Source organism: Erythrolamprus reginae, chromosome 1 (genome assembly GCF_031021105.1).
Source record: "Erythrolamprus reginae isolate rEryReg1 chromosome 1, rEryReg1.hap1, whole genome shotgun sequence".
Lineage (NCBI taxonomy): Eukaryota > Metazoa > Chordata > Lepidosauria > Squamata > Dipsadidae > Erythrolamprus > Erythrolamprus reginae.
The window spans coordinates 230,558,356-230,574,087 of NC_091950.1; the positions used below are offsets into that span (position 1 = coordinate 230,558,356).

Here is a 15,732-nt window from a genome sequence, read left to right on the forward strand (position 1 = left end):
TTTCCGGCGCTTATCTGCTCTGGAAAGATGATGTCAGTGCAGGGGGCAGGGAACAGCTGCGGTCATGCGCGCTAGGCGCGCATGACCGTTCCACACAGTGCTTAAAGGGAACCTGTCACCTGCAAAAATCATGTTAAAGTGGGTGCAGTAGCGTGTTAGTGATGCGCTATGCATCACTAACACGCTAGTCCTAGGAAAATCCGTGCAGTAGATCCCCCCAAAACAGTACTGCGGCCTCATTGAACGCGGCCGGGGAGGGGGATGGTGGGGCACACACTGTATGTACATATAGACCCCCTCACACACGGCGTCTCCCCGGGGAGCACGGCCTTTGTATGTACTTACACAGGTAGCGGGAGATGAGAACGGGCCCCCGGCCACAGCGATCCTTCCCCCGTAACCCAACTCTCCCTGTCCAGTCCCGGAGCATAAGGGGGGCGGAGCAAAGTGGGGAAGGCGGCCTGAGCGATACTGTCCCTGCTTCCTCCGATTGGATGACTCCGTGCAGGAGGTGGGATTGGATTGAGAGTAATATTTTTTCTTCTCAACTCCTCAAGCACCAGGCAACATTTTCTAGGCGCCAGACAACATTTTCTAGGCGCCACTGGCGACCAGGCGCCTGGGTTTGTCGATCCCAGATTTAGTGATTACCTCGGACGCTGATCCCCCAAAAAGCTAAAGAAAGATCATAAGCACAACTGTGGTTTCAGTTAGTGACTGCTTTAACGACCATGTTGCGGGTAATAAATAGAATATTAGGATTAGATACTAAAGTCAAAGATGGAGGTCATAAAAGAAAGCTAGAGAATCCTGGACTTGTTGTGGTTAAGGTGGGGCCTATGAACAGGTTGGGTTGGCGGGCCAATTGTGTTCTTTCCTGAACCAGGGGATTTTGCTCACCATCACTTAGTCACCTTCCAGTTGAATTACTGCAATGCAAGATATGTCAGGCTGCCCTTGAAGACAACCCAGAAGTTATAACTGGGTCTATCCTGTGGGGTCATGTACAGTTTTGGGCACCTCACATTTTGTCCATGTTCTCTCACTGTTCTATCACCTTTAAAGATTTAAATAGGGCAAGGCAGTGATGGTGCCTAAATTGTGCGCATGCACATACCCAAACTGAAAGGACATGCACACATGCGCAGCAGAGGCCCAAAGACCAGCTGGGCGGGCAAGGAAGGGCTGCCCATCGGCAGCACTCCTAGTATGTTTCCGGCAGCAAGTGGGCGCGTTGGCTGAATCTTGTGTGATAAAGTGCACGCGCATGACATTTCACCAATTTTTGGCTATTTCTTTGCTTCCGCACATGCGCGAAAGCAAACAACCCATTAAAAATGGCAAAATATCGCACATGTGAGCCCCTTTGCGTGAGATTTGGCTTCCGGTGCACGTGCAGAAGCTGAATCTCGTGCGGAGGCACCTGCCAGTTAGCTGGAGCTACACACACAGCTCCATTTTTCCAACCGGGATTGCGTACCTGACCCTTCTGGCTGCAGCCCATTACTGGAAGCGAGGCATCCCAACACCGGTAGCACAGCAAGAACTAAGATCTTTTTCTTTCGTGAGCAACTGCTTTGTCATTTGCAGGGAAACAGCTCACAAAAGAAACACCACAGAGAGCTGACCTGTGGCAACGGCATGTGAGCCTGCACCCCACCTCTGGCATGCGTAACCATAGGTTTGCCTCCATGGGCATAGGATACCTACCTACCTGCCTACCTGTCCTACCAGTTTATAGACAGGGTAGGCATGCTCCAAATCCCTTTCCTTAACTGTTGCTATCTGGAAGGACCTCAGAGTGCTGCCTTTTCCTATGGCTGCTCCAATTCTATAGAACAGCCTCTCCCCTGAAATTCAGAGGGCCCTTGCCCTACACATCTTTGGTAAAGGTATTGAAAAGATCTGAACTCTGCAAATGCCAAGCATAAACGTAGAATTTGTGGGACACTAGGGCACTGTGTCTAGCATGTTGTCATTGGGTTTGATCAGTTTAATTAACTCTGAATATTATTCAGAGCCATGTAAGATTATTATGTATAAGAGAAGAAGTCGTGTTTTGTTTTGTTTTAAAAAAAACTAGACTGGAATTATAGTGTTGGAGAAAGCTTAAGATACCTTAGGTCAGTGATGGCAAACCTATGGCACCAATGCATGTGTATACTGGCCAGCTTATTTTTGGCTCACACTGAAGCTCTGGGAGGGCATTTTTGGCTTCCATAGAGCCCCCCCCCCGGGGGGGGAGAGGGTGTTTTTCCCCTCCCCCACCTCCAGGGAAGCCTTTCAAACCTGGGGAGGGTGAAAAATGAGCCTACTGGTCCAACCAGAAGTTGGGAAACAGACCGTTTCTGGCCTCCAGAGGGTCTCCAGGGTCAGAGAAGTGGTTTTTGCTCTTCCCAGGCATTAAATTATGGGTGAGTGATAGCACGCACACACACACACACTTTCAGCACCTGAGGGAAAAGGGTTCGCCGTCACTACCTTAGGTTATAAGTGTGAAAAGTGGTCATAAGTCAGTTTTCAATGCAGTTGTAACTTTGAACAGTCACTAAACTAATTATTGTTAAGTCAAGGATCACCTGAACTATCCTAGATAAATGATCTTCCCACCTTTGCTTGAAAAGTAAGCGGTCCCGCTCTTTCACTGCTAAATAGCTCTTTTAATCACAATATAAGAAACTGCTATTCTAACCAGCCAATCAATTGTCCATATCCTTCAGGCTAAATTACTGAATAAGAGTTGGAAGGGACCTTGAAGGTCTTCTAGTCCCCTCCACTACTCAGGCAGGAAATCCTATTCCATTTGAGACAAATGGTTGTCAGATCTCTTCTTAAAAACTTCCAGTGTTGGAGCATTTACAACTTCTGGAGGAAAGTTGTTCCACTTATTAATTGGTCCAATTGTCAGGAAATTTTTAGTTCTAGGTTGCCAGGAAATGGCTCACTTCTGTCTGAAGCTCACTTCATCATAACTGACATCTGTCAGTCCCACCTATTAATATTCATATATTTAGCTACGTAAAGGTCTCCAACATTTTTGGCCTCTAGCATTTTGAGGATTCTGAATGTCATGGGTATTGCTAATTACCTGGTAAAGAGAAAAAAAGAGCAAAGGTGGCGCAATGGGTAGAGTGCAGTAGTGCAGGCCACTGAAACTGACTGTAGATCTGTAGGTCAGTGGTTCAAATCTCATCACCGGCTCAAGGTTGACTCATCCTTCCAAGGTGGGTAAAATGAGGACCCAGATTGCGGGGGCAATATGCTGGCTCTGTTAAAAAGTGCTATTGCTAACATGTTGTAAGCTGCCCTAAGTCTAAGGAGAAGGGCAGCATAAAAATCAAATAAATGAATAAATGAATGGACTGGACTGTCTTCTGCTTCATACATCCCAGCGGCTGGTCAGGTCCCACAGTCGGCCTTCTCCCGGTCCCATCAGCCAGACAATGTTGTCTGACGGGACCTTCTCTATAGCAGACCCTGCCCTCTGGAATGAGCTCCCCTTGGAGATCTGTACTGCCCCCCACTCTCCCTGCCTTCCGTAAACTTTTAAAGACCCACCTCTGCAGACAGGACTGGGGCCACTGAAATTTTATTACCTTGCCCCACCCAGTGAATGAATGTGTGATGGATGATGGATGAATTTGTTGTTAACTTTTAATCATGGGGATTTTAATCTGTAAATTTTATTTATATTTCTACATATTGTGAGGTGCCAAGTCTCAGGAGAAGGGTGGCATAGAAATCAATCAATCACTCAAACAAACAAACAAACAAACAAACACACCACAGAACAAATATCCTGGAAGTCAACAGAGTTAGCCTGTAATATTGCATTTTCTGAATTGACATGCTGAGCCCAAATGGTTTGCCATTGCTGTACTAGAGGTATACTTGTCATTATTATTATTATTATTATTATTATTATTATTATTATTATTATTATTATTTATTAGATTTGTATGCCGCCCCTCTCCGAAGACTCGGGGCAGCTCACAACAGTAATACAAAAACAATATAACAGTGAGTCTTGCTCTTACGACTAGAAGTACCATAGTACAAAGTGGGAAAAATGATGGAACTGTTGAAACTGCAAGGATGACTAAAGTTTGATGTATTCAGGGTGCAAGGCTCATCATCATTTTATTGTAAAAAAAAAGAGGGGGAAAATTCAAAAATGCTTTATTTCCATGATCAAAAGGCTTGCAAAGTAAAATTCTTATGGCACAGAATGCTCAAAGCTTTGACGCACAAGAGCACAAAAACAGCACTTTGAATGTTTCATCACAATCACTGCAGCTGATGGAGAGCGATCATGCTAAGAACAGCCATGGATATACAAAAAAGGCACAGTGGGGGGAAAAATCATGTTCTCAACAGCTGTTCCACATTTTTGCCACTCCATTTTTCTCACCACCTGCTTATCTTATAGATCGATGTTCCCCCTAACTGGATGCTCTCCAGCTGGCTGGGAATACTGGAATTTGTAGCCTGAATGTAAACGGAGGTCAGCAGAATGTAGAATACTGTCCTAGAAACAAGACAAGTTCACACCTGTTTTTCTGACTTCTAGGTGCCAAAGAGAAGGTGGAACTGATGAGAGACATAAGATTAGAGAACTACGTGGTGGTGGTGGGGATGAGATTTGATATTAGTTAAGATATTTTTAATTTGATCTGACAACAATCTACTTGGTGCTTTGGAACTTTCAGTGAAAGAACAGGAAACGCAGTTCTCCTTTAGAAAAGAAAGAACTGTTTGCAGCATCTAAGACTTTGGCATCACTTAAAACCCAAAGCTGCCTGTGGGCTTATTTCCCACTTCTTTTTGCCACCAGAACGCACTTTCTATTTCCAATTGTACAGTATTAATTCAGTTGATTTGATGTCATACTTTTACTATGTACTTTGTTTTCCCTACTCAGTACTTTATGCTAGAAATAAATATCTTAAATATAAATGGACGAATACGCCTGGTCTTTCTATAGTGTCTCTATTTTTTCTCTCAAATTCATTCTGTCCTGTTTCCATCTCATTAGCAAACATTCTCCTATACAGTCTGCATGGAAACTTCCATATGCACCCTACTTCAAATAGAATAGAATAGAATAGAACAGAATAGAATAGAATAGAACAGAATTCTTTACTGCCAAGTGTGATTAGACCAGTGTTTCCCAACCTTGGCAACTTGAAGATATTTGGACTTCAACTCCCAGAATTCCCCAGCCAGCGCTGGGGAATTTTGGGAGTTGAAGTCCAAATATCTTCAGGTTGCCAAGGTTGGGAAACACTGGATTAGACACACAAGGGATTTGTCTTTGGTACATATGCTCTCAGTGATTTGAGAGCATTTTCACTGAGGCAGCCTTCATCAGCGGCATATTGGATGTGCACAATTTATTATTGTGCACAATATATATTTCTTCTAACATATACTGTACACATTAGTAAATTAAGTTCTTTAGTGTAAGTCTTTTGTATACATTCTTTGTCTGAAAAATTGTATTTAAAAAATCTGGAAAGTGAAAAAAATGATAAATTTAAAAAAAAATATAGAATACATGTACTTTACGGTATCTTATACAATCATGAACCAAATAAGTAACTTCCAAATGTCCCCTGTACGAAAAAGAAGAATATTTTTCCCTCATGTTTCAGTCTTCAAAGTCCTTTCTACATTGCATGCCCAGATCCTCCTTAGAGCTACTGATTAATTTTGCAGAGACCATAAATTCATATTTCAAACCCAAATTCACAGGGTGTCAGCCTGTGAAATAACACCCCCAGGTGAAGTATTGGAAGGAAATCCAAAAGGAACTTGCAAGATGAATGTGATGTTTGCTAACTAGAACCAGCATGCTGGTTTGTTATTTTTCACTGAGTAATCACAGCTGGCTCTATTCAGAGACTGAAAAATATAATGGTAAAAATATGCAGGTTTTGAAAACCTGCACACCAAAAATGTTCAGGTTTTGAAAGCAATGCACACACAGCAGATAGGGCCTTGTTAATTATCAGATTTCTAGAGTTAGTCTGTGTTTAAACCAGAGTTAAAACAGCTGTGATATACTGAGCTCATTTAACCTGTCTTTGAAGTATGTTATCTTTGTTATGGAACTGGCCATTTTCTACAAAGGACAAAACCCGTAGTATATAGTTGTGTAAACCCTGCCTAAAATTATTCATGTCAATGAAGCCAAACAAAACAATTTAAAAAATACCAAAATCTTGTTTGGTCAGGAATTGCACATCTTATGAGCAATTAAACATTCAGACCTGTCACAGTTTTGCCAGATCTCCTGGAAACCATTTACATATTACCAAAACCTTTACAAGCATGTTTAAAACCTTCCTCTAAGCCATTTGTGGGAGGATCCGAGGACCCTCTGTCCTAAAAAACCCCCATTGTTGATAGAGCTGGGGTCTCCAGCCTTGACAACTTTAAGCCTGGTGGACTTCAATTCAGAGAATTCCCCAGCCAGCTGAGGAATTCTGGGAACTGAAGTCCTCCAGGCTTAAAATTGCCAAGGTTGAAAATCCCTGTGTTAGAGCATAACCAGAAGAAAGCAGTTACTGAAGATGCAAATATCTTTAGTAACATCTAACAAATACCTGGGCTGTAACAAAGGTAGACCTTCTTCTCAGGAACATTCCAGCCTAATTATGAATTTCTTCTTGAATATTTGGCTAATATGAAATCTTAAAACAACATGTTGCTTGGTTCTAGTTGATTTGGTTGAGTGTTCCCAAGACTGGACAATTAGTACCTTGGATCATTTTTCACCTTTCAGAGGTCAGATTGTAGCTTGGGCATGTTGCTGGATGCATTAGAAATCCTGGATGGCCAGATGGTTGGCCTGCTTATGGGTACTTGGCATCAGTTGATATATCGTCTCCATCTCTCCTTGGAACTGATGGATGCACTTGTCATGGCCCATCCTTTAATTACTTCTACTTAGATCACTGCAAGTTTATAAGTGTACTAAATAAATAAAGTGATGTAATCACTCATTGAAGAATGTTTGGAAAATCCTATCTATCTATCTATCTATCTATCTATCTATCTATCTATCTATCCAATGTTTATGTCGCCCTTCTCCTTAGACTCAGGGCGGCTTACAACATGTTAGGAATAGCACTTTTTTAACAGAGCCAGCATCTTGTCTCCACAATCCAGGTCCTCATTTTACCCACCTCAGAAGGATGGAAGGCTGAGTCAACTTCGAGCCGGTGATGAGATTTGAACTGCTGACCTACAGATCTACAGTCAGCTTTAGTGACCTGCAGTACTGCACTCTACCTGCTGCGCCACCTCGGCTCTTAGATGCAATTAGTGCATCTACTACAAAACCAGGTATTTTGATACACTTTTTACCAGAGAGAGATAAGAGAGAAGTGATGTGTTTTAGAATAGGCGTTGATTGCTTACCTGAACGCCTCTTCTCGTACGGTGAGTGGGTACAGCAGTCACGTGGGTTGCTCCTGTCCAATCCGTTGGAACTGAGCCTAGTATTAAAAAAGACTGCTGGATCCGCCCTTTCCCCAGAATTCGCGAATCCGTAGACTAGGCTCAGTAGTGAAGCTCTTTAATGTTCAACTCTCATGTGTTATAAGAAAATAGAATAGAAGGTAAAGAAGACCACACAAAGGGAGGGAAGTGACTGCTGTACCCACTCACCGTACAAGAAGAGGCGTTCAGGTAAGCAATCAACGCCTATTCTCCATACTGAAGGAGTGGGTCCAGCAGTCACGTGGGACATACCCAAGAGATAGGTCCCTAGGGTGGGAGTACATTGCTATCGTGAGAGATAACGGATTGGAGTACTCTTCTGCCGAAGGCAGCGTCCGCTGATGCGTACGAATCGATTTTGTAGTGCTTTATGAAGGAATTTGGCGAGGCCCAAGTGGCTGCTTTGCAGACTTCTTCCAACGGAGCCTGAGTCGCCCAAGCGGCAGATGTGGCAGCACTTCTGGTGGAATGCGCTGTAATATTCCTTGGAATGGATAGGGAAGCTGTCTCGTAGGCCTTAGAGATGGTCCCTCTGATCCAACGACCTATTACTGTAGAAGACACTCTGGATCCCAAGGATCTGGGATGGTAGGCTATGAAGAGTGCTTCAGACCTCCGGATGGATCTCGTGCGTTGGATATAAACCTTTAGCGCTCTAGTGAGATCCAGAGTGTGCCATCTAGTTGCCAGGGGATGCTCTCGTTGGAGGCAGAAGGAAGGTAATATGATATCCTGAGATCTGTGGAACATGGAACTGACCTTTGGTAGAAAGGTGGGGTCCAGTCGCAGAACCACCTTGTCCTGGTGAAACTGACAGAGGTCCTGTCTGATAGAAAGGGCTGCCAACTCAGATATGCGTCGGGCGGATGTAATCGCCACCAGGAATGCTACCTTGAAGGATAGGTACCTGAGGGACGCAGAGTTCAGGGGTTCGTAAGGTGCCTGAGTAAGAGAGTGGAGAACCCGTGGCAAGTCCCAGGTAGGATATCTGTGGATTTTAGAAGGCCTGAGGTTGGCCACTCCTCTTAGAAATTCTTGGATTTCTGGAAAAGAGCGGAGGGGCTGCCTGCGAGGCCCCGCCAAGACGGAAGAAATGGCGGCCAGGTGTCGGCGGATGGTGCTGGTAGAGAGGCCTTGGTGGAAACCTTTCATGAGGAAGGTGATTATCCTGTGGATGGGAAGACACAGGGGGGATAAGCCCTCCTGCGAGCACCACTGATGGAATTTGGACCAAGTATGGTCGTAGATCCGGTTGGTAGACCCTCTTCTAGACTTCAGGATGATTTCCACTGTGTCCGGGTCATACCCTCGCAGGTCTAAGTCCCTCCGGATAATAGCCAGGCGGTGAGGTGGAACCACTCTGGATCCGGATGGAAGGAGGCCCCCTGTCGCAACATATCCTCCGAAACGGGGAGTCGCCAGGGGTCCTGGACGGACAGTTGTTGGAGGTCCGCGAACCAGGGCCTGCGAGGCCAGTGAGGGGCAATCAGAATTACTCGGGCCTTCTCCAGGAGGATTTTGTTGATCACGTCTGGCAGAATTGGAATTGGAGGGAAGGCATACAATAGACCTGGAGGCCAAGGACTCCTGAGAGCATTGATTGCCTCTGCTCCCGGAGACGGGAACCTGGAGATGAAGCGAGGGAGCTGGGCATTGGCCTTGGTCGCAAATAGATCCAACACTGGATGGCCGAACCTGAGGCAGATTTGGTGGAACAGTGACTGATGGAGGTTCCACTCGCCTGGATCTATGGTCGCTCACGAGAGCCAGTCCGCTTGGACGTTGAGGCTCCCCGAGATGTGGTCGGCTAGAAGCGACTGGAGATTCTTCTCTGCCCAAAGGCCTAACTTCAGGGCCTCCCTCATGAGAGCCTTGGATCTTGTGCCTCCCTGTCTGCAAATATGGCTTTTGGTGGCTATATTGTCGGTGAGAATCAACACATGCTGGTTGGAGATGTGAGATTGGAATTGTTTTAGAGCTAGAGACACGGCTCTTAATTCTAGCCAATTGATGGGCCTGGAAGCCTCCTCCGGTGACCATGTGCCCTGAGCTAAAAGACCTTGGGCGTGGGCTCCCCAGCCCGAGAGGCTGGCATCTGTGGTGACTACAAACTGGTCGGGGCACCGGAAGGGAGATCCCTTGTCTAGGGCTGGAGAAGTCCACCACTTGAGGGATCTGCGAACCGTCGGTGGGATGGTGATGCGACGATTCGAGTTGCTGTGGCCCGATCTCTGGAATGGTAATAGAAGCCACTGTAGTTCCCTGGCGCGAAGACGGGCCCAGGGGACAATACCAATACATGACACCATTTTACCCAAAAGGGAAGATAGGGTGGCAATGGAGGCAGATTGCTGGGGCAGGATGCGAGCAATGAGATCCAAAATGCTGCGTTTTCTCTCAGTGGAGAGGAAAACCTGGGATATCTCAGAATTAATGATAGTTCCCAGATGCAGAATGGAAGTGGATGGATCAAGGTGGCTCTTTTTAAGATTTATGGAGAAACCATGATTCTGTAGAACCGACATGGTAAAAGAGAGGTCTGCAGCCACACCAGTTCTGGAATTTCCATGAATTAAAATGTCATCTAAATAACATAAAATATGAATGGGAGAGGCCCGGATATGAGCCGCCAAGGATCCCAAGAGTTTAGTGAAAACTCTGGGAGCTGAGGAGAGCCCAAATGGCATAGCCCTATACTGAAAGTGCCTGCCTTGAAAGGCAAAGCGCAGAAATTTCCTATGGACCTTGGCAATGGGGATATGGAGGTAGGCCTCCGTGAGATCCAGGGACACCATAAAGTCTCCCCGATGTAGAGCTGTTAAAATGGAAGATAAGGAATGCATTTTGAATTTCCTATATTTTATGAACCGGTTCTTACTGTTTTTAGGAGAGAGATCGAAGGGAAGGTGTTTTATCGAGAGGAACGAGCATTCACACACATCCGAGGATGCGAACTGAGCGAATTCTGGGGAAAGGGCAGATCCAGCAGTCTTTTTTAATACTAGGCTCAGTTCCAACGGATTGGACAGGAGCAACCCACGTGACTGCTGGACCCACTCCTTCAGTACGGAGAAACTGTTTTTAATTCCCAGCTAGGGGATAAAAAGCAAGCTCATGAGCTCAAAGCCAGCAAATGAATGTGCTGAAGCTGACCAGACTAAGGACTAGCCAGATGAATACCTGGTAGGCAGATTATTTTTTCCCTATTTTCCTCCCCCAAAACTAAGGTGCTTCTTACACTCCAGTGCATCTTGTACTCTGAAAAATACAGTATAACATCCTATTCGAATGACTGACTTTTTTTCCATAGGAATCTCCTAATAGTTTATTATCTCTTTCAGAAGTCCTGTATTGTGCTCCATTAAAAAAACAGGCCAGGCAGGTTGCTTTTGCTAGTAATGTGGTCTCTGAATTTGTTTTAATTTCTTTCTCATGCATCTCCTGGAGTGCATAGCTTGGACCACAAGAGGAATTAGAAATATCTTAACACAAGTAAGATCATATTGTTGGGTGTGGGGTTTTTTTCAAAAGTGGGAACCAGTGGAAAAATTAGAGCAGAGGACATAATCTTCAAGAGAGCTATAAAATAAGGAATATGGGGAGAATCATAAATTCCTCGGAGAGGGGCGGCATAAAAGTCCAATTAATAAATAAATAAATAAATAAAATTAAAGAATAGAAAACAAGGATATAGAAAAATTAAACTTAGTCTGAATGGATGCTATCATTTTTCCTTGTCCATCTTAAACTTGCTCTGTGGCACAAGTATATACTGCATTTAAGAATAATTTCTGTATTCTGAACACAGCCAATATGATAGGGCAAGCATGAATCAAATTAAAATCAAATAACAGAAACAAAATCAATTTAAAAGTTCTACTGGCAAAAGTCAGTCCTGAAGAATGCCAGGATCGTAATGCAGCCTCCAAAACCAAACATAAAACCATTTTTTTTGGTTGTTGAATACAGGTAGTGATGTTTATTGAATACAGGTAGTGATGTTAACTTAAGCAGAATTATAAAAGAGTTAAATAGTAAAAGGATAATGAGAATTGAACAATTATATGAGAAGGACGGGAGAGTTAGCAGAACTCGGCTGGAATGGTGGCTGGGTCAACAGAAATGGCTGCAGATTAATGCAATAAGTAAATATTTAAATAAAAGTGAGAATAAAGAAACTTTCTTGAGAGAAGAAAATTGCTTAGAGAAAATATTAAAAGAAAAGATCAATGATACAAAAGCACTAGCTAGTAATATACATAGAATGTTATCGCAAGCAGAAGAGGAAGTAATAAAAGGTTTGACAAGATTCTGGCAAAATGATTTACAAATAGATGAAAGTGAAATGAAAGAAATAGTAGAAAATATACATAAGATTAAGAACACAAGAGTTAAAGAGATGAGAAGAAAAATTTTACATAAATGGTACACCAGCACAACTTGCACACTTCCAGGGGAAAGAGAAAGGTAAATGTTGGCATGGTTGCCAAAAGAAAGGAATTTTCATGCATATGTTCTGGGAATGTGTAGAAATTCAGAAATTTTGGAAGGAAGTGCAGAATGAAATAAATAAAATGTTAAATATTAATTGGATAATTACAAAAGAAAAAGCAATATTAATTAAATAAAAAGAACGAAGAGATTTTAAAGAAATAAAAACTGCAGCACTGGAAAGTGCTCAAGCGGCAGTGGTATTGGGTTAGAAAGAGTCTATAAAATGGACACTACAGAACTGGTACTGGTACATGGTGGATCACATTCATTTTGAAATCATGGAAATAAGATTAAATAACTTTGATGAAAATAAATTGGAGAAGCTGATGGCACGATGGAATAAGGTGAAAGGTTATATGCTGAGTAGAATCTGTGACGTAAAGGTGAAAAATAAACTCCAATCACTGTTCCAATAATAATAAATGCAAAGTAGAGCCAAGGAAATATATATATATATAAACTAGTAAATATTTGAATCCCACGCAATTGGTGGTGGTGGTGATGGTTATTATCAGTCGGGTGATGGGCACACGCACTGTGCACCAAACATAAAACCTTATGCAGCTCATCACAGGTTAATGTTCCCAGGATGCAGCCATTCATGTTGCCCTACCCCAAAGATCAGTTGGCAATTTTAGATCTCATTAGTTTTCTCTCCAATAACATTAACATTTTTTATTTGCAAACATTTTCCTCTCTGGGAGACCATCCAATCATTCCCTTACATACAGTCTGAAAATCATATTTTAACTGGATTGCCATGAGAATAACTGCCTGTTCAAGGATCACAGTTAAACAGGTACCAGGAAAAAAGCTAAATGTTTAAATAGGCCCTTGATAGACTGTTAAGTCATATCAGCAATTCATTACAGTATGCTGTCCTGGAAGAAAAATTCTTTGTTAATTTGCTGAAGGAAAGTTCATGAAAAAGAAAAATCCACCCCATACTTAATGACCGCAATCCCACCCAGAATGAAAAAGACCAGGAATTTGGCACAAGTCCTTTCTCAGGCTCACTTTACTGTACAAACAATGATTAAATGACCAATCCTGCACAACAGATAAGTCCACCTCAGAAAAATGCAATGGAATGTGATAATATCCATGTTGTATCTAGATGCTTTGTCTGTTTCCTCCCTCCCTCCATCCCATTCAATTTCTCTTAAAGGAACGGCCAGTGTAATAGATTGCACACTGCAAAACAAATCACCCAGAAACCAGGAAGTTAGTGTGGAAACACCCCACATCATTTATCATCTCTCCACTATAATTTAAGCATCCCTCAGTTCCCCCTTAGATATTATTCAGTTACACACTTAACACAATGAAAATAAACGGGCAAATAAAATAGGAAAGTTATAGCTCACATAAAATCAGCAAGCATTTCCCCATGACATTTTCTTTTAAAAAGGACACCAACCGTAGTACTATACTTCCTGAAGAAAATGGATAATAAATGGCTAATGTGTAAGCAGCACTGGAGTCCTGTTTATTTAAACTCTTAGGAGGAGGAACAAATGTAGTAAGGTTAATAGTCCAACTTTAGTGTAAATTGTGTACAGGTTATGGCAATACTGAAGGGTGTGGTGGAAGGATAAATGGAGGGGAAAAAAAGAACTTAGCTTTGAAGTGCTCTTAAGAATGAGAATGCAATTAAATACTGCTCTGTGCCAGGTACAAGCTGTCAGATTATCCCATGGCAGCTATTATAAAATTGGGCTCCTCACTTAGCTCTGTAACATGGCCACCTGCCTGCCAGTATACATTACAGTTTCTTATACAGGGTTTGTAAAAGGAAATGCAGTGGAGGAAGCTTTCCTTCCATCTCAGATTTCCAGATGCTAGTTTTTGTATTGTTTATGCCACACTAATAAATATGTCACGTAAAAAAAGAACAATTTCAAGTTTAGGAAAGCCCTCGTTGACATTTTAAGCATTTCTCCATCTGGAAATTATTCTGATATTAGTAAAGGTTTGGCTCAAAAGTGTTACACCGATCAAAGATATGTCAATGGCAAGGTCTATAAAACAAAGAGCAACAGATATGGAATTGTCTAGGACAGGGGTAGGCAAAGTTGGTTCTTTTATGACATGTGGACCTCAACTCCCAGAATTCCTGAGCTAGCATGATTGGCTCAGGAATTCTAGGAGTTGAAGTCCACAAGTCAGAAAAGAACCAAGTTTGCCTACCCCTGTTCTAGAAGGTCCTAGATCTCACCCCACAAGATTATCATGTGTCCAAAAAAGGTCATAGAGTCTGGACAATTTTTTGTAATTATACAATGTATTTTTTTACCCTAGTCATCTTCAATGGTCAAAGGCTGCAAGAGGTATGGCAGTGATTTCATTCATTTCATAAAAAGTAGGGGGAGACTTGAGTTCTGAAATTCTGGGTTTTTTCCCATTGTGAGACAGTTGGGGATGTCAGTCTAAGTTAGGTATATAATATTTACTGTAACTAATTGTCTTTAGTTTTCCACTGATAACTCCTGGAAAATTTTGTCTATTTTATTCTGTCTTTTCCATCAATGGAATTTAAAAACCTGCAAAACAGGAGGTGGGAGAGCTATACATGGAACAAGAGTTATACACTCTTTTCCCTACACAGATATCCATCTTGTGGTTCTGCATAATATTCTATGTTAAGTTGAAGCAAAACATCATAATCCGAAACTTACTGGGATTCGTATATAGTCCTATCGTGAAGACAAATCCAAGACTTCAATTCTAAGAGGTTAGCAGGCTGAAAGCCATCTGAATCTCAAAAGAGAAGCTCTTCAAAAGATTAAGGTAGTTTGGTGACAAAGAAGGAACATCTTCAGGATCCCACTAAATGACATTGTCTCACAGAATGAAATGGGTCATGCCCCTCCCACTGGATCTGATGGGACAGCAGAAACAATTAGATCAGTGGTTCTCAACCTGGGGGTCAAGACCCCTTTGGGGGTCAGATGACCGTTTCAAAGGAGTCACCTAAGAAGACCATGGGAAAAGACAAATTTCCCATGGTGTTAGGAACTAAAGTGTCTATTTTGGTGCTTTGGAACATATTTTTACAATCTGACCAATGAGGCATTTACAGTGGGGGTGTCCCTCTGATCTTCCTGCCAATCAATTTAAAGCTCTATTGGGAGAATTGGCGCTAGACTTATGGTTGGGGGTCACCACAACATAAGGAACTGCCTTAAGGGGTCACGGCATTAGAAAGATTAAGAACCACTGAATTAGAGACAGAAGTCCTATAAATGAGATGACCTTGTGCTGTGCAGGGATTTATAGACGACAAGTAATTCAATTCAATTCAATTCAATTTATTAGATTTGTATGCCGCCCCTCTCCGAAGACTCGGGGCGGCTCACAACAGTAATAAAAACAGTATAACAATGGAACAAATCTAATAATAAAATTATACTGTATTTAAAAAAACCCAACAATTTAAAAACCATACAGCACATACATACCAAACATAAAATATAAGAAAGTCTGGGGGAGATGTCTTAATTCCCCCATGCTTGGCGATATAGGTGGGTCTTGAGTAACTTACGAAAGACAAGGAGGGTGGGGGCTGTTCTAATCTCCAGGGGGAGTTGATTCCAGAGGGCCGGGGTCGCCACAGGGAAAGCTCTTCCCCTGGGGCCCACCAAACGACATTGTTTGGTCGACGGGACCCGGAGAAGGCCAACTCTGTGGGACCTTATCGACCACTGGGATTCGTGCAGTAGAAGGCAGTTC

The 15,732-nt window shown here is 42.7% G+C and overlaps 1 pseudogene; it reads right to left on the reverse strand.

Annotated features, from left to right (window-relative positions):
• The window catches only part of LOC139156630 (cytochrome P450 2K6-like), a 69,116-nt pseudogene that overhangs the window by 47,467 nt on the left and 5,917 nt on the right, over positions 1 to 15,732 (reverse strand).